The sequence below is a fragment of the Agelaius tricolor genome, unplaced genomic scaffold (genome assembly GCF_023055355.1).
Source record: "Agelaius tricolor isolate 1412-34295 unplaced genomic scaffold, bAgeTri1.0.p SCAF_9, whole genome shotgun sequence".
Lineage (NCBI taxonomy): Eukaryota > Metazoa > Chordata > Aves > Passeriformes > Icteridae > Agelaius > Agelaius tricolor.
In genome coordinates this window covers 9,118,969-9,137,355 of record NW_027269269.1, presented here as the reverse complement: position 1 = coordinate 9,137,355, position 18,387 = coordinate 9,118,969, and positions in this window count along the sequence as shown.

The following is an 18,387-nucleotide window of genomic DNA, read 5'->3' as shown; positions in this document are numbered from 1 at the left end:
GGAGATAGTATCAAAGGAATTGCAATTGGAAGAGAAAAAAAAAAAAAATTGGGGCAATTTGGGAAATTTAGTGACTACAAGGAGATGGACCAGGATTTTACAAAGTGCAGTGAAAAGAACCAAAAGAGGCCAAAACTGAGCTCACAGACCTTGCAAAAGCAGGGGAAAATGTTCAGGAGGGAATCAGAACTTGAAGGGGAAGATATGAGGGACAGGCATAGATACTTATTAAAGAAAAAAAAAAGAAAAAAATTCTCCCCAAAATCAAAGCCATCAAATGCAGTCCATATGCCATCAAGTGCAGGCACATGGAGCAATCTTGCCAAAATTGATCCCTGCTGAAGGCCAAAACACAGAAGAAGGAGTTACAAAGACACTGGAATGGAGATAGTATCAAAGGAATTGCAATTGGAAGAGAAAAAAAAAAAATTGGGGCAATTTGGGAAATTTAGTGACTACAAGGAGATGGACCAGGATTTTACAAAGTGCAGTGAAAAGAACCAAAAGAGGCCAAAACTGAGCTCACAGACATTGCAAAAGCAGGGGAAAATGTTCAGGAGGATGACACAGTTTGAAGGGGAAGATATGAGGGACAGGGAATGGTTACTTATTAAAGAAAAAAAAAAAAGAAAAAAATTCTCCCCAAAATCAAAGCCATCAAATGCATCCATATGCCATCAAGTGCAGGCACATGCAGCAAAGCTTGCCAAAATTGATTCCTGCTGAAGGCCAAAACACAAAGGAAGGAGTTACAAAGACACTGGAATGGAGATAGTATCAAAGGAATTGCAATTGGAAGAGAAAAAAAAAATTGGGGCAATTTGGGAAATTTAGTGACTACAAGGAGATGGACCAGGATTTTACAAAGTGCAGTGAAAAGAACCAAAAGAGGCCAAAACTGAGCTCACAGACATTGCAAAAGCAGGGGAAAATGTTCAGGAGGGAATCAGAACTTGAAGGGGAAGATATGAGGGACATGGCATGGATACTTATGAAATAAAAAAAAAAAAAAGAAAAAAATCTGGCCCAAAGTCAAAGCCATCAAAAGGCATGGCATGCCATCAAGTTCTGGCACATGCACCAAAGATTCCTCTCTTGGTCCCCATTGAAATCGCAAGAATCCGTTTCCCTTCCCGAAAGGAAATGAAATTTCCTTTCGGGAAGGGAAACGGAATCTTGCGAACCCAAAAAGAAAGGCTTACAAACACTCTGGAAAGGAGATAGGATCAAATGAAATGCAATTGAAAAAAACCCCAAAAGCTCCAGAAAATTGGGAGATTTAGTGTCTTCAAAAAGTGGTCTGTGAGGAAATGAGCTGCATTGCAAAGGACCAAAAGAGGCCAAAGCTAAGCAGAGAGATGTTGCAAAAGCAGGGGAAAAAGTCAAGGAGGAAGACACAACTTGGAGGGGAAGATATGAGGGACATGGCATGGATATTTGAAAAAAAAAAAAAAAAGAAAAAAATCTTCCCAAAGTCAAAGCCATCAAGTGCAGGCCATATGCCATCAAGGGCAGGCACATGCAGCAAAGCTTGCCAAAATTGATCCCCGCTGAAGGCCAAAACACAGAAGAAGGAGTTACAAAGACACTGGAATGGAGATAGTATCAAAGGAATTGCAATTGGAAGAGAAAAAAAAAAAATTGGGGCAATTTGGGAAATTTAGTGACTACAAGGAGATGGACCAGGATTTTACAAAGTGCAGTGAAAAGAACCAAAAGAGGCCAAAACTGAGCTAACAGACATTGCAAAAGCAGGGGACAAAGTTAAGGAGGAAATCAGAACTTGAAGGGGAAGATATGAGGGACAGGGCATGGTTACTTATTAAAGAAAAAAAAAAGAAAAAAATTCTCCCCAAAATCAAAGCCATCAAATGCAGGCCATATGCCATCAAGGGCAGGCACATGCAGCAAAGCTTGCCAAAATTGATCCCTGCTGAAGGCCAAAACACAAAGGAAGGAGTTACAAAGACACTGGAATGGAGATAGTATCAAAGGAATTGCAATTGGAAGAGAAAAAAAAAAAATTGGGGCAATTTGGGAAATTTAGTGACTACAAGGAGATGGACCAGGATTTTACAAAGTGCAGTGAAAAGAACCAAAAGAGGCCAAAACTGAGCTCACAGACGTTGCAAAGGCAGGGGAAAATGTTCAGGAGAATGACAGAGTTTGAAGGGGAAGATATGAGGGACAGGGCATAGTTACTTATTAAAGAAAAAGAAAAAAAAAAAATCTTCCCCAAAATCAAAGCCATCAAATGCAGGCCATATGCCATCAAGGGCAGGCACATGCAGCAAAGCTTGCCAAAATTGATCCCTGCTGAAGGCCAAAACACAAAGGAAGGAGTTACAAAGACACTGGAATGGAGATAGTATCAAAGGAATTGCAATTGGAAGAGAAAAAAAAAAAAATTGGGGCAATTTGGGAAATTTAGTGACTACAAGGAGATGGACCAGGATTTTACAAAGTGCAGTGAAAAGAACCAAAAGAGGCCAAAACTGAGCTCACAGACATTGCAAAGGAAGGGGAAAATGTTCAGGAGGAAGACACAATTGGAGGGGAAGATATGAGGGACATGGCATGGATACTTATGAAATAAAAAAAAAAAAAGAAAAAAATCTGGCCCAAGTCAAAGCCATCAAAAGGCATGGCATGCCATCAAGTTCTGGCACATGCACCAAAGATTCCTCTCTTGGTCCCCATTGAAATCGCAAGATTCCGTTTCCCTTCCCGAAAGGAAATTTCATTTCCTTTCGGGAAGGGAAACGGAATCTTGCGAACCCAAAAAGAAAGGCTTACAAACACTCTGGAAAGGAGATAGGATCAAATGAAATGCAATTGAAAAAAACCCCAAAAGCTCCAGAAAATTGGGAGATTTAGTGTCTTCAAAAAGTGGTCTGTGAGGAAATGAGCTGCATTGCAAAGGACCAAAAGAGGCCAAAGCTAAGCAGAGAGATGTTGCAAAAGCAGGGGAAAAAGTCAAGGAGGAAGACACAACTTGGAGGGGAAGATATGAGGGACATGGCATGGATATTTGAAAAAAAAAAAAAAAGAAAAAAATCTTCCCAAAGTCAAAGCCATCAAGTGCAGGCCATATGCCATCAAGTGCAGGCACATGCAGCAAAGCTTGCCAAAATTGATCCCCGCTGAAGGCCAAAACACAGAGGAAGGAGTTACAAACACACTGGAATGGAGACAGTATCAAAGGAATTGCAATTGGAAGAGAAAAAAAAAAAATTGGGGCAATTTGGGAAATTTAGTGACTACAAGGAGATGGACCAGGAATTTACAAAGTGCAGTGAAAAGAACCAAAAGAGGCCAAAACTGAGCTCACAGACCTTGCAAAAGCAGGGGAAAATGTTCAGGAGGATGACACAGTTTGAAGGGGAAGATATGAGGGACAGGGCATGGATATTTGAAAAAAAAAAAAAAAAGAAAAAAGTCTTCCCCAAAGTCAAAGCCATCTATTGCAGGCCATATGCCATCAAGGGCAGGCACATGCAGCAAAGCTTGCCAAAATTGATTCCTGCTGAAGGCCAAAACACAAAGGAAGGAGTTACAAAGACACTGGATTGGAGATATTATCAAAGGAATTGCAATTGGAAGAGAAAAAAAAAAAATTGGGGCAATTTGGGAAATTTAGTGACTACAAGGAGATGGACCAGGATTTTACAAAGTGCAGTGAAAAGAACCAAAAGAGGCCAAAACTGAGCTCACAGACATTGCAAAAGCAGGGGAAAATGTTCAGGAGGGAATCAGAACTTGAAGGGGAAGATATGAGGGACATGGCATGGATACTTATGAAATAAAAAAAAAAAAAAGAAAAAAATCTGGCCCAAAGTCAAAGCCATCAAAAGGCATGGCATGCCATCAAGTTCTGGCACATGCACCAAAGATTCCTCTCTTGGTCCCCATTGAAATCGCAAGAATCCGTTTCCCTTCCCGAAAGGAAATGAAATTTCCTTTCGGGAAGGGAAACGGAATCTTGCGAACCCAAAAAGAAAGGCTTACAAACACTCTGGAAAGGAGATAGGATCAAATGAAATGCAATTGAAAAAAACCCCAAAAGCTCCAGAAAATTGGGAGATTTAGTGTCTTCAAAAAGTGGTCTGTGAGGAAATGAGCTGCATTGCAAAGGACCAAAAGAGGCCAAAGCTAAGCAGAGAGATGTTGCAAAAGCAGGGGAAAAAGTCAAGGAGGAAGACACAACTTGGAGGGGAAGATATGAGGGACATGGCATGGATATTTGAAAAAAAAAAAAAAAAGAAAAAAATCTTCCCAAAGTCAAAGCCATCAAGTGCAGGCCATATGCCATCAAGGGCAGGCACATGCAGCAAAGCTTGCCAAAATTGATCCCCGCTGAAGGCCAAAACACAGAAGAAGGAGTTACAAAGACACTGGAATGGAGATAGTATCAAAGGAATTGCAATTGGAAGAGAAAAAAAAAAAATTGGGGCAATTTGGGAAATTTAGTGACTACAAGGAGATGGACCAGGATTTTACAAAGTGCAGTGAAAAGAACCAAAAGAGGCCAAAACTGAGCTAACAGACATTGCAAAAGCAGGGGACAAAGTTAAGGAGGAAATCAGAACTTGAAGGGGAAGATATGAGGGACAGGGCATGGTTACTTATTAAAGAAAAAAAAAAGAAAAAAATTCTCCCCAAAATCAAAGCCATCAAATGCAGGCCATATGCCATCAAGGGCAGGCACATGCAGCAAAGCTTGCCAAAATTGATCCCTGCTGAAGGCCAAAACACAAAGGAAGGAGTTACAAAGACACTGGAATGGAGATAGTATCAAAGGAATTGCAATTGGAAGAGAAAAAAAAAAAATTGGGGCAATTTGGGAAATTTAGTGACTACAAGGAGATGGACCAGGATTTTACAAAGTGCAGTGAAAAGAACCAAAAGAGGCCAAAACTGAGCTCACAGACGTTGCAAAGGCAGGGGAAAATGTTCAGGAGAATGACAGAGTTTGAAGGGGAAGATATGAGGGACAGGGCATAGTTACTTATTAAAGAAAAAGAAAAAAAAAAAATCTTCCCCAAAATCAAAGCCATCAAATGCAGGCCATATGCCATCAAGGGCAGGCACATGCAGCAAAGCTTGCCAAAATTGATCCCTGCTGAAGGCCAAAACACAAAGGAAGGAGTTACAAAGACACTGGAATGGAGATAGTATCAAAGGAATTGCAATTGGAAGAGAAAAAAAAAAAAATTGGGGCAATTTGGGAAATTTAGTGACTACAAGGAGATGGACCAGGATTTTACAAAGTGCAGTGAAAAGAACCAAAAGAGGCCAAAACTGAGCTCACAGACATTGCAAAGGAAGGGGAAAATGTTCAGGAGGAAGACACAATTGGAGGGGAAGATATGAGGGACATGGCATGGATACTTATGAATTAAAAAAAAAAGAAGAAAAAAATCTGGCCCAAGTCAAAGCCATCAAAAGGCATGGCATGCCATCAAGTTCTGGCACATGCACCAAAGATTCCTCTCTTGGTCCCCATTGAAATCGCAAGATTCCGTTTCCTTTCCCGAAAGGAAATTTCATTTCCTTTCGGGAAGGGAAACGGAATCTTGCGAACCCAAAAAGAAAGGCTTACAAACACTCTGGAAAGGAGATAGGATCAAATGAAATGCAATTGAAAAAAACCCCAAAAGCTCCAGAAAATTGGGAGATTTAGTGTCTTCAAAAAGTGGTCTGTGAGGAAATGAGCTGCATTGCAAAGGACCAAAAGAAGCCAAAGCTAATCAGAGAGATGTTGCAAAAGCAGGGGAAAAAGTCAAGGAGGAAGACACAACTTGGAGGGGAAGATATGAGGGACATGGCATGGATATTTGAAAAAAAAAAAAAAGAAAAAAATCTTCCCAAAGTCAAAGCCATCAAGTGCAGGCCATATGCCATCAAGGGCAGGCACATGCAGCAAAGCTTGCCAAAATTGATCCCCGCTGAAGGCCAAAACACAGAAGAAGGAGTTACAAACACACTGGAATGGAGATAGTATCAAAGGAATTGCAATTGGAAGAGAAAAAAAAAAAAAATTGGGGCAATTTGGGAAATTTAGTGACTACAAGGAGATGGACCAGGATTTTACAAAGTGCAGTGAAAAGAACCAAAAGAGGCCAAAACTGAGCTCACAGACCTTGCAAAAGCAGGGGAAAATGTTCAGGAGGGAATCAGAACTTGAAGGGGAAGATATGAGGGACAGGCATAGATACTTATTAAAGAAAAAAAAAAGAAAAAAATTCTCCCCAAAATCAAAGCCATCAAATGCAGTCCATATGCCATCAAGTGCAGGCACATGGAGCAATCTTGCCAAAATTGATCCCTGCTGAAGGCCAAAACACAAAGGAAGGAGTTACAAAGACACTGGAATGGAGATAGTATCAAAGGAATTGCAATTGGAAGAGAAAAAAAAAAAATTGGGGCAATTTGGGAAATTTAGTGACTACAAGGAGATGGACCAGGATTTTACAAAGTGCAGTGAAAAGAACCAAAAGAGGCCAAAACTGAGCTCACAGACATTGCAAAAGCAGGGGAAAATGTTCAGGAGGATGACACAGTTTGAAGGGGAAGATATGAGGGACAGGGAATGGTTACTTATTAAAGAAAAAAAAAAAAGAAAAAAATTCTCCCCAAAATCAAAGCCATCAAATGCATCCATATGCCATCAAGTGCAGGCACATGCAGCAAAGCTTGCCAAAATTGATTCCTGCTGAAGGCCAAAACACAAAGGAAGGAGTTACAAAGACACTGGAATGGAGATAGTATCAAAGGAATTGCAATTGGAAGAGAAAAAAAAAATTGGGGCAATTTGGGAAATTTAGTGACTACAAGGAGATGGACCAGGATTTTACAAAGTGCAGTGAAAAGAACCAAAAGAGGCCAAAACTGAGCTCACAGACATTGCAAAAGCAGGGGAAAATGTTCAGGAGGAAGACACAATTGGAGGGGAAGATATGAGGGACATGGCATGGATACTTATGAAATAAAAAAAAAAAAAGAAAAAAATCTGGCCCAAGTCAAAGCCATCAAAAGGCATGGCATGCCAGCAAGTTCTGGCACATGCACCAAAGATTCCTCTCTTGGTCCCCATTGAAATCGCAAGATTCCGTTTCCCTTCCCGAAAGGAAATTTCATTTCCTTTCGGGAAGGGAAACGGAATCTTGCGAACCCAAAAAGAAAGGCTTACAAACACTCTGGAAAGGAGATAGGATCAAATGAAATGCAATTGAAGAAAACCCCAAAAGCTCCAGAAAATTGGGAGATTTAGTGTCTTCAAAAAGTGGTCTGTGAGGAAATGAGCTGCATTGCAAAGGACCAAAAGAGGCCAAAGCTAAGCAGAGAGATGTTGCAAAAGCAGGGGAAAAAGTCAAGGAGGAAGATACAACTTGGAGGGGAAGATATGAGGGACATGGCATGGATATTTGAAAAAAAAAAAAAAAGAAAAAAATCTTCCCAAAGTCAAAGCCATCAAGTGCAGGCCATATGCCATCAAGTGCAGGCACATGCAGCAAAGCTTGCCAAAATTGATCCCCGCTGAAGGCCAAAACACAGAGGAAGGAGTTACAAACACACTGGAATGGAGACAGTATCAAAGGAATTGCACTTGGAAGAGAAAAAAAAAAAATTGGGGCAATTAGGGAAATTTAGTGACTACAAGGAGATGGACCAGGATTTTACAAAGTGCAGTGAAAAGAACCAAAAGAGGCCAAAACTGAGCTCACAGACATTGCAAAAGCAGGGGAAAATGTTCAGGAGGATGACACAGTTTGAAGGGGAAGATATGAGGGACAGGGCATGGATATTTGAAAAAAAAAAAAAAAAGAAAAAAGTCTTCCCCAAAGTCAAAGCCATCTATTGCAGGCCATATGCCATCAAGGGCAGGCACATGCAGCAAAGCTTGCCAAAATTGATTCCTGCTGAAGGCCAAAACACAAAGGAAGGAGTTACAAAGACACTGGATTGGAGATATTATCAAAGGAATTGCAATTGGAAGAGAAAAAAAAAAAATTGGGGCAATTTGGGAAATTTAGTGACTACAAGGAGATGGACCAGGATTTTACAAAGTGCAGTGAAAAGAACCAAAAGAGGCCAAAACTGAGCTCACAGACATTGCAAAAGCAGGGGAAAATGTTCAGGAGGGAATCAGAACTTGAAGGGGAAGATATGAGGGACATGGCATGGATACTTATGAAATAAAAAAAAAAAAAAGAAAAAAATCTGGCCCAAAGTCAAAGCCATCAAAAGGCATGGCATGCCATCAAGTTCTGGCACATGCACCAAAGATTCCTCTCTTGGTCCCCATTGAAATCGCAAGAATCCGTTTCCCTTCCCGAAAGGAAATGAAATTTCCTTTCGGGAAGGGAAACGGAATCTTGCGAACCCAAAAAGAAAGGCTTACAAACACTCTGGAAAGGAGATAGGATCAAATGAAATGCAATTGAAAAAAACCCCAAAAGCTCCAGAAAATTGGGAGATTTAGTGTCTTCAAAAAGTGGTCTGTGAGGAAATGAGCTGCATTGCAAAGGACCAAAAGAGGCCAAAGCTAAGCAGAGAGATGTTGCAAAAGCAGGGGAAAAAGTCAAGGAGGAAGACACAACTTGGAGGGGAAGATATGAGGGACATGGCATGGATATTTGAAAAAAAAAAAAAAAAGAAAAAAATCTTCCCAAAGTCAAAGCCATCAAGTGCAGGCCATATGCCATCAAGGGCAGGCACATGCAGCAAAGCTTGCCAAAATTGATCCCCGCTGAAGGCCAAAACACAGAAGAAGGAGTTACAAAGACACTGGAATGGAGATAGTATCAAAGGAATTGCAATTGGAAGAGAAAAAAAAAAAATTGGGGCAATTTGGGAAATTTAGTGACTACAAGGAGATGGACCAGGATTTTACAAAGTGCAGTGAAAAGAACCAAAAGAGGCCAAAACTGAGCTAACAGACATTGCAAAAGCAGGGGACAAAGTTAAGGAGGAAATCAGAACTTGAAGGGGAAGATATGAGGGACAGGGCATGGTTACTTATTAAAGAAAAAAAAAAGAAAAAAATTCTCCCCAAAATCAAAGCCATCAAATGCAGGCCATATGCCATCAAGGGCAGGCACATGCAGCAAAGCTTGCCAAAATTGATCCCTGCTGAAGGCCAAAACACAAAGGAAGGAGTTACAAAGACACTGGAATGGAGATAGTATCAAAGGAATTGCAATTGGAAGAGAAAAAAAAAAAATTGGGGCAATTTGGGAAATTTAGTGACTACAAGGAGATGGACCAGGATTTTACAAAGTGCAGTGAAAAGAACCAAAAGAGGCCAAAACTGAGCTCACAGACGTTGCAAAGGCAGGGGAAAATGTTCAGGAGAATGACAGAGTTTGAAGGGGAAGATATGAGGGACAGGGCATAGTTACTTATTAAAGAAAAAGAAAAAAAAAAAATCTTCCCCAAAATCAAAGCCATCAAATGCAGGCCATATGCCATCAAGGGCAGGCACATGCAGCAAAGCTTGCCAAAATTGATTCCTGCTGAAGGCCAAAACACAAAGGAAGGAGTTACAAAGACACTGGAATGGAGATAGTATCAAAGGAATTGCAATTGGAAGAGAAAAAAAAAAAAATTGGGGCAATTTGGGAAATTTAGTGACTACAAGGAGATGGACCAGGATTTTACAAAGTGCAGTGAAAAGAACCAAAAGAGGCCAAAACTGAGCTCACAGACATTGCAAAGGAAGGGGAAAATGTTCAGGAGGAAGACACAATTGGAGGGGAAGATATGAGGGACATGGCATGGATACTTATGAAATAAAAAAAAAAAAAGAAAAAAATCTGGCCCAAGTCAAAGCCATCAAAAGGCATGGCATGCCATCAAGTTCTGGCACATGCACCAAAGATTCCTCTCTTGGTCCCCATTGAAATCGCAAGATTCCGTTTCCCTTCCCGAAAGGAAATTTCATTTCCTTTCGGGAAGGGAAACGGAATCTTGCGAACCCAAAAAGAAAGGCTTACAAACACTCTGGAAAGGAGATAGGATCAAATGAAATGCAATTGAAAAAAACCCCAAAAGCTCCAGAAAATTGGGAGATTTAGTGTCTTCAAAAAGTGGTCTGTGAGGAAATGAGCTGCATTGCAAAGGACCAAAAGAGGCCAAAGCTAAGCAGAGAGATGTTGCAAAAGCAGGGGAAAAAGTCAAGGAGGAAGACACAACTTGGAGGGGAAGATATGAGGGACATGGCATGGATATTTGAAAAAAAAAAAAAAAGAAAAAAATCTTCCCAAAGTCAAAGCCATCAAGTGCAGGCCATATGCCATCAAGGGCAGGCACATGCAGCAAAGCTTGCCAAAATTGATCCCCGCTGAAGGCCAAAACACAGAGGAAGGAGTTACAAACACACTGGAATGGAGACAGTATCAAAGGAATTGCAATTGGAAGAGAAAAAAAAAAAATTGGGGCAATTTGGGAAATTTAGTGACTACAAGGAGATGGACCAGGATTTTACAAAGTGCAGTGAAAAGAACCAAAAGAGGCCAAAACTGAGCTCACAGACCTTGCAAAAGCAGGGGAAAATGTTCAGGAGGGAATCAGAACTTGAAGGGGAAGATATGAGGGACATGGCATGGATACTTATGAATTAAAAAAAAAAGAAGAAAAAAATCTGGCCCAAGTCAAAGCCATCAAAAGGCATGGCATGCCATCAAGTTCTGGCACATGCACCAAAGATTCCTCTCTTGGTCCCCATTGAAATCGCAAGATTCCGTTTCCTTTCCCGAAAGGAAATTTCATTTCCTTTCGGGAAGGGAAACGGAATCTTGCGAACCCAAAAAGAAAGGCTTACAAACACTCTGGAAAGGAGATAGGATCAAATGAAATGCAATTGAAAAAAACCCCAAAAGCTCCAGAAAATTGGGAGATTTAGTGTCTTCAAAAAGTGGTCTGTGAGGAAATGAGCTGCATTGCAAAGGACCAAAAGAAGCCAAAGCTAATCAGAGAGATGTTGCAAAAGCAGGGGAAAAAGTCAAGGAGGAAGACACAACTTGGAGGGGAAGATATGAGGGACATGGCATGGATATTTGAAAAAAAAAAAAAAGAAAAAAATCTTCCCAAAGTCAAAGCCATCAAGTGCAGGCCATATGCCATCAAGGGCAGGCACATGCAGCAAAGCTTGCCAAAATTGATCCCCGCTGAAGGCCAAAACACAGAAGAAGGAGTTACAAACACACTGGAATGGAGATAGTATCAAAGGAATTGCAATTGGAAGAGAAAAAAAAAAAAAATTGGGGCAATTTGGGAAATTTAGTGACTACAAGGAGATGGACCAGGATTTTACAAAGTGCAGTGAAAAGAACCAAAAGAGGCCAAAACTGAGCTCACAGACCTTGCAAAAGCAGGGGAAAATGTTCAGGAGGATGACACAGTTTGAAGGGGAAGATATGAGGGACAGGGAATGGTTACTTATTAAAGAAAAAAAAAAAAGAAAAAAATTCTCCCCAAAATCAAAGCCATCAAATGCATCCATATGCCATCAAGTGCAGGCACATGCAGCAAAGCTTGCCAAAATTGATTCCTGCTGAAGGCCAAAACACAAAGGAAGGAGTTACAAAGACACTGGAATGGAGATAGTATCAAAGGAATTGCAATTGGAAGAGAAAAAAAAAATTGGGGCAATTTGGGAAATTTAGTGACTACAAGGAGATGGACCAGGATTTTACAAAGTGCAGTGAAAAGAACCAAAAGAGGCCAAAACTGAGCTCACAGACATTGCAAAAGCAGGGGAAAATGTTCAGGAGGAAGACACAATTGGAGGGGAAGATATGAGGGACATGGCATGGATACTTATGAAATAAAAAAAAAAAAAGAAAAAAATCTGGCCCAAGTCAAAGCCATCAAAAGGCATGGCATGCCAGCAAGTTCTGGCACATGCACCAAAGATTCCTCTCTTGGTCCCCATTGAAATCGCAAGATTCCGTTTCCCTTCCCGAAAGGAAATTTCATTTCCTTTCGGGAAGGGAAACGGAATCTTGCGAACCCAAAAAGAAAGGCTTACAAACACTCTGGAAAGGAGATAGGATCAAATGAAATGCAATTGAAAAAAACCCCAAAAGCTCCAGAAAATTGGGAGATTTAGTGTCTTCAAAAAGTGGTCTGTGAGGAAATGAGCTGCATTGCAAAGGACCAAAAGAGGCCAAAGCTAAGCAGAGAGATGTTGCAAAAGCAGGGGAAAAAGTCAAGGAGGAAGATACAACTTGGAGGGGAAGATATGAGGGACATGGCATGGATATTTGAAAAAAAAAAAAAAAGAAAAAAATCTTCCCAAAGTCAAAGCCATCAAGTGCAGGCCATATGCCATCAAGTGCAGGCACATGCAGCAAAGCTTGCCAAAATTGATCCCCGCTGAAGGCCAAAACACAGAGGAAGGAGTTACAAACACACTGGAATGGAGACAGTATCAAAGGAATTGCAATTGGAAGAGAAAAAAAAAAAATTGGGGCAATTTGGGAAATTTAGTGACTACAAGGAGATGGACCAGGAATTTACAAAGTGCAGTGAAAAGAACCAAAAGAGGCCAAAACTGAGCTCACAGACCTTGCAAAAGCAGGGGAAAATGTTCAGGAGGATGACACAGTTTGAAGGGGAAGATATGAGGGACAGGGCATGGATATTTGAAAAAAAAAAAAAAAAGAAAAAAGTCTTCCCCAAAGTCAAAGCCATCTATTGCAGGCCATATGCCATCAAGGGCAGGCACATGCAGCAAAGCTTGCCAAAATTGATTCCTGCTGAAGGCCAAAACACAAAGGAAGGAGTTACAAAGACACTGGATTGGAGATATTATCAAAGGAATTGCAATTGGAAGAGAAAAAAAAAAAATTGGGGCAATTTGGGAAATTTAGTGACTACAAGGAGATGGACCAGGATTTTACAAAGTGCAGTGAAAAGAACCAAAAGAGGCCAAAACTGAGCTCACAGACATTGCAAAAGCAGGGGAAAATGTTCAGGAGGGAATCAGAACTTGAAGGGGAAGATATGAGGGACATGGCATGGATACTTATGAAATAAAAAAAAAAAAAGAAAAAAATCTGGCCCAAGTCAAAGCCATCAAAAGGCATGGCATGCCATCAAGTTCTGGCACATGCACCAAAGATTCCTCTCTTGGTCCCCATTGAAATCGCAAGATTCCGTTTCCCTTCCCGAAAGGAAATTTCATTTCCTTTCGGGAAGGGAAACGGAATCTTGCGAACCCAAAAAGAAAGGCTTACAAACACTCTGGAAAGGAGATAGGATCAAATGAAATGCAATTGAAAAAAACCCCAAAAGCTCCAGAAAATTGGGAGATTTAGTGTCTTCAAAAAGTGGTCTGTGAGGAAATGAGCTGCATTGCAAAGGACCAAAAGAGGCCAAAGCTAAGCAGAGAGATGTTGCAAAAGCAGGGGAAAAAGTCAAGGAGGAAGACACAACTTGGAGGGGAAGATATGAGGGACATGGCATGGATATTTGAAAAAAAAAAAAAAAGAAAAAAATCTTCCCAAAGTCAAAGCCATCAAGTGCAGGCCATATGCCATCAAGTGCAGGCACATGCAGCAAAGCTTGCCAAAATTGATCCCCGCTGAAGGCCAAAACACAGAGGAAGGAGTTACAAACACACTGGAATGGAGACAGTATCAAAGGAATTGCACTTGGAAGAGAAAAAAAAAAAATTGGGGCAATTAGGGAAATTTAGTGACTACAAGGAGATGGACCAGGATTTTACAAAGTGCAGTGAAAAGAACCAAAAGAGGCCAAAACTGAGCTCACAGACATTGCAAAAGCAGGGGAAAATGTTCAGGACGAAATCAGACCTTGAAGGGGAAGATATGAGGGACAGGGCATGGATATTTGAAAAAAAAAAAAAAAAGAAAAAAGTCTTCCCCAAAGTCAAAGCCATCTATTGCAGGCCATATGCCATCAAGTGCAGGCACATGCAGCAAAGATTGCCAAAATTGATCCCCGCTGAAGGCCAAAACACAAAGGAAGGATTTACAAAGACACTGGAATGGAGATAGTATCAAAGGAATTGCAATTGGAAGAGAAAAAAAAAATTGGGGCAATTTGGGAAATTTAGTGACTACAAGGAGATGGACCAGGATTTTACAAAGTGCAGTGAAAAGAACCAAAAGAGGCCAAAACTGAGCTCACAGACCTTGCAAAAGCAGGGGAAAATGTTCAGGAGGGAATCAGAACTTGAAGGGGAAGATATGAGGGACATGGCATGGATACTTATGAAATAAAAAAAAAAAAAGAAAAAAATCTGGCCCAAGTCAAAGCCATCAAAAGGCATGGCATGCCATCAAGTTCTGGCACATGCACCAAAGATTCCTCTCTTGGTCCCCATTGAAATCGCAAGATTCCGTTTCCCTTCCCGAAAGGAAATTTCATTTCCTTTCGGGAAGGGAAACGGAATCTTGCGAACCCAAAAAGAAAGGCTTACAAACACTCTGGAAAGGAGATAGGATCAAATGAAATGCAATTGAAAAAAACCCCAAAAGCTCCAGAAAATTGGGAGATTTAGTGTCTTCAAAAAGTGGTCTGTGAGGAAATGAGCTGCATTGCAAAGGACCAAAAGAAGCCAAAGCTAATCAGAGAGATGTTGCAAAAGCAGGGGAAAAAGTCAAGGAGGAAGACACAACTTGGAGGGGAAGATATGAGGGACATGGCATGGATATTTGAAAAAAAAAAAAAAGAAAAAAATCTTCCCAAAGTCAAAGCCATCAAGTGCAGGCCATATGCCATCAAGTGCAGGCACATGCAGCAAAGCTTGCCAAAATTGATCCCCGCTGAAGGCCAAAACACAGAAGAAGGAGTTACAAACACACTGGAATGGAGATAGTATCAAAGGAATTGCAATTGGAAGAGAAAAAAAAAAAAATTGGGGCAATTTGGGAAATTTAGTGACTACAAGGAGATGGACCAGGATTTTACAAAGTGCAGTGAAAAGAACCAAAAGAGGCCAAAACTGAGCTCACAGACCTTGCAAAGGAAGGGGAAAATGTTCAGGAGGATGACACAGTTTGAAGGGGAAGATATGAGGGACAGGGCATGGATATTTGAAAAAAAAAAAAAAAAGAAAAAAGTCTTCCCCAAAGTCAAAGCCATCTATTGCAGGCCATATGCCATCAAGGGCAGGCACATGCAGCAAAGCTTGCCAAAATTGATTCCTGCTGAAGGCCAAAACACAAAGGAAGGAGTTACAAAGACACTGGAATGGAGATATTATCAAAGGAATTGCAATTGGAAGAGAAAAAAAAAAAATTGGGGCAATTTGGAAAATTTAGTGACTACAAGGAGATGGACCAGGATTTTACAAAGTGCAGTGAAAAGAACTAAAAGAGGCCAAAACTGAGCTCACAGACATTGCAAAAGCAGGGGAAAATGTTCAGGAGGGAATCAGAACTTGAAGGGGAAGATATGAGGGACATGGCATGGATACTTATGAAATAAAAAAAAAAAAAGAAAAAAATCTGGCCCAAGTCAAAGCCATCAAAAGGCATGGCATGCCATCAAGTTCTGGCACATGCACCAAAGATTCCTCTCTTGGTCCCCATTGAAATCGCAAGATTCCGTTTCCCTTCCCGAAAGGAAATTTCATTTCCTTTCGGGAAGGGAAACGGAATCTTGCGAACCCAAAAAGAAAGGCTTACAAACACTCTGGAAAGGAGATAGGATCAAATGAAATGCAATTGAAAAAAACCCCAAAAGCTCCAGAAAATTGGGAGATTTAGTGTCTTCAAAAAGTGGTCTGTGAGGAAATGAGCTGCATTGCAAAGGACCAAAAGAAGCCAAAGCTAATCAGAGAGATGTTGCAAAAGCAGGGGAAAAAGTCAAGGAGGAAGACACAACTTGGAGGGGAAGATATGAGGGACATGGCATGGATATTTGAAAAAAAAAAAAAAGAAAAAAATCTTCCCAAAGTCAAAGCCATCAAGTGCAGGCCATATGCCATCAAGGGCAGGCACATGCAGCAAAGCTTGCCAAAATTGATCCCCGCTGAAGGCCAAAACACAGAGGAAGGAGTTACAAACACACTGGAATGGAGATAGTATCAAAGGAATTGCAATTGGAAGAGAAAAAAAAAATTGGGGCAATTTGGGAAATTTAGTGACTACAAGGAGATGGACCAGGATTTTACAAAGTGCAGTGAAAAGAACCAAAAGAGGCCAAAACTGAGCTCACAGACATTGCAAAAGCAGGGGAAAATGTTCAGGAGGAAGACACAATTGGAGGGGAAGATATGAGGGACATGGCATGGATACTTATGAAATAAAAAAAAAAAAAGAAAAAAATCTGGCCCAAGTCAAAGCCATCAAAAGGCATGGCATGCCAGCAAGTTCTGGCACATGCACCAAAGATTCCTCTCTTGGTCCCCATTGAAATCGCAAGATTCCGTTTCCCTTCCCGAAAGGAAATTTCATTTCCTTTCGGGAAGGGAAACGGAATCTTGCGAACCCAAAAAGAAAGGCTTACAAACACTCTGGAAAGGAGATAGGATCAAATGAAATGCAATTGAAAAAAACCCCAAAAGCTCCAGAAAATTGGGAGATTTAGTGTCTTCAAAAAGTGGTCTGTGAGGAAATGAGCTGCATTGCAAAGGACCAAAAGAGGCCAAAGCTAAGCAGAGAGATGTTGCAAAAGCAGGGGAAAAAGTCAAGGAGGAAGATACAACTTGGAGGGGAAGATATGAGGGACATGGCATGGATATTTGAAAAAAAAAAAAAAAGAAAAAAATCTTCCCAAAGTCAAAGCCATCAAGTGCAGGCCATATGCCATCAAGTGCAGGCACATGCAGCAAAGCTTGCCAAAATTGATCCCCGCTGAAGGCCAAAACACAGAGGAAGGAGTTACAAACACACTGGAATGGAGACAGTATCAAAGGAATTGCAATTGGAAGAGAAAAAAAAAAAATTGGGGCAATTTGGGAAATTTAGTGACTACAAGGAGATGGACCAGGAATTTACAAAGTGCAGTGAAAAGAACCAAAAGAGGCCAAAACTGAGCTCACAGACCTTGCAAAAGCAGGGGAAAATGTTCAGGAGGATGACACAGTTTGAAGGGGAAGATATGAGGGACAGGGCATGGATATTTGAAAAAAAAAAAAAAAGGAAAAAAGTCTTCCCCAAAGTCAAAGCCATCTATTGCAGGCCATATGCCATCAAGGGCAGGCACATGCAGCAAAGCTTGCCAAAATTGATTCCTGCTGAAGGCCAAAACACAAAGGAAGGAGTTACAAAGACACTGGATTGGAGATATTATCAAAGGAATTGCAATTGGAAGAGAAAAAAAAAAAATTGGGGCAATTTGGGAAATTTAGTGACTACAAGGAGATGGACCAGGATTTTACAAAGTGCAGTGAAAAGAACCAAAAGAGGCCAAAACTGAGCTCACAGACATTGCAAAAGCAGGGGAAAATGTTCAGGAGGGAATCAGAACTTGAAGGGGAAGATATGAGGGACATGGCATGGATACTTATGAAATAAAAAAAAAAAAAGAAAAAAATCTGGCCCAAGTCAAAGCCATCAAAAGGCATGGCATGCCATCAAGTTCTGGCACATGCACCAAAGATTCCTCTCTTGGTCCCCATTGAAATCGCAAGATTCCGTTTCCCTTCCCGAAAGGAAATTTCATTTCCTTTCGGGAAGGGAAACGGAATCTTGCGAACCCAAAAAGAAAGGCTTACAAACACTCTGGAAAGGAGATAGGATCAAATGAAATGCAATTGAAAAAAACCCCAAAAGCTCCAGAAAATTGGGAGATTTAGTGTCTTCAAAAAGTGGTCTGTGAGGAAATGAGCTGCATTGCAAAGGACCAAAAGAGGCCAAAGCTAAGCAGAGAGATGTTGCAAAAGCAGGGGAAAAAGTCAAGGAGGAAGACACAACTTGGAGGGGAAGATATGAGGGACATGGCATGGATATTTGAAAAAAAAAAAAAAAGAAAAAAATCTTCCCAAAGTCAAAGCCATCAAGTGCAGGCCATATGCCATCAAGGGCAGGCACATGCAGCAAAGCTTGCCAAAATTGATCCCCGCTGAAGGCCAAAACACAGAGGAAGGAGTTACAAACACACTGGAATGGAGACAGTATCAAAGGAATTGCAATTGGAAGAGAAAAAAAAAAAATTGGGGCAATTTGGGAAATTTAGTGACTACAAGGAGATGGACCAGGATTTTACAAAGTGCAGTGAAAAGAACCAAAAGAGGCCAAAACTGAGCTCACAGACCTTGCAAAAGCAGGGGAAAATGTTCAGGAGGGAATCAGAACTTGAAGGGGAAGATATGAGGGACATGGCATGGATACTTATGAATTAAAAAAAAAAGAAGAAAAAAATCTGGCCCAAGTCAAAGCCATCAAAAGGCATGGCATGCCATCAAGT